Source organism: Triticum dicoccoides, chromosome 5A, assembly GCF_002162155.2.
Source record: "Triticum dicoccoides isolate Atlit2015 ecotype Zavitan chromosome 5A, WEW_v2.0, whole genome shotgun sequence".
In the NCBI taxonomy this organism is placed as follows: domain Eukaryota; kingdom Viridiplantae; phylum Streptophyta; class Magnoliopsida; order Poales; family Poaceae; genus Triticum; species Triticum dicoccoides.
The window spans coordinates 182447938-182449606 of NC_041388.1; positions in this window are offsets into that span (position 1 = coordinate 182447938).

The following is a 1669-nucleotide window of genomic DNA, read 5'->3' on the forward strand; positions in this document are numbered from 1 at the left end:
CAGAACCCAAGGGAAGGTATATGGTGGTAGGTAGGCAAACGGTAAAACCAAGGTCGGGCCTTGCTGGAGGAGTTTTATTCAAAGCGAACTGTCCAGGGATTCCCACAACACCCAACCGCGTAAGGAACGCAAAATCAAGGAACATAACACTGGTATGACGGAAACTAGGGCGGCAAGAGTGGAACAAAACACTAGGCATAAGGCTGAGCCTTCCACCCTTTAACAAGTATATAGGTGCATTAATTAAATAAGAGATATTGTGATATCCCAACAATAATCATGTTCCAACAAGGAACAAACTCCATCTTCACCTGCAACTAACAACTCTATTAGAGGGGCTGAGCAAAGCGGTAACATAGCCAAACAACGGTTTGCTAGGAAGGTGGGTTAGAGGCTTGGCTTAGCAATATGGGAGGCATGATATAGCAAGTGGTAGGTATCGCAGCATAGGCATAGCAATAGAGCGAGCAACTAGCGAGCAAAGATAGAAGTGATTTTGAGAGTATGGTCATCTTGCCTGAGATCGCGCAAGGAAGAAGAACGAGTCCATGAAGAAGACAAACGGACGTAGTCGAACGAATCCTCACAAACGAGACATTATCGGAACCAACCCGAAGAAGCAACACCAGAAAGAAGCAAACAACATAGTAAACAACCATCACATAATCATGGCATGATGCACAATCAAGTATGATGCATGTCCGGTTTAATGAGGCATGGCATGGCAAAGTGCACAAACAAACCTACAAATTAAGTGGAGCTCAATATCCAACTCTGTTGCATAGTGACGAAACACCACATGACTTATTTAGTCTCTCTCGGTTATCTACCCAACAATATTAAATGTTGTTAAACACGGCAAGAGATCAAGCATATGAAAACTACCTATCTAGGCAAGTTTAAATGAGGCCGGAACAACAAACAACAAGTCCGGAAAATCCTCATGTGCATATTTTAGATTTGGTACTGTTCTGCCCTATACACAATTTTAGAGTTTTTAAACATGCAAAGCAATGCCACAATGTTAAACTAGGCATTTTCTACCCCATTTACATATAAAGTTTATTAAATTTGGAGCTACGGTTATTTAGTTATGAAATAAATCATTTTAGCATGTTATTAGAGAAAATTTAATCAAACAGCAAAATAAACATGTCAACCATGATTGAAAGTTGGATATTTTTAAACTAGATGAAATTCTAGTCAAGTTCCATATATAACTTATTTACATCCAATGCACGGTTGGTGAGTTATGATATGCATGATGTTGAGGGACTTTTCTGCAAAACAGGTCTCTTTGAAATAAAAGATAAATTCGCAGACAGGGAAAAAAACATGCACTGGGCTGGATCTAGGATGAACTGGGCTGCACAGCAGCAGGCGCAAGAGAGAATATCTCGTCCAGGGCGATGGATAGCATGAGAGCGCTCACTCTGGGCCTCACGGGCCTGCTAAAGACGGGCAGGGGGTCGGGCCGGTTGGGACGGATCGGGCCAGACCGGTTCGAGCGAGCCGGTAGGACCGAGCGGGTTCGGCTAGTTCGACTGGTTGAGGTTGTTCAGGGCAGAGGAGGCCTGGTCAACGAAGAAACCTGCAGTGACTGCAGCTCCCGCTCGCTGCAGCCAAGATGCAGCGCGGCGAGGGACTTGGCACGGAGGCGACCACCGGC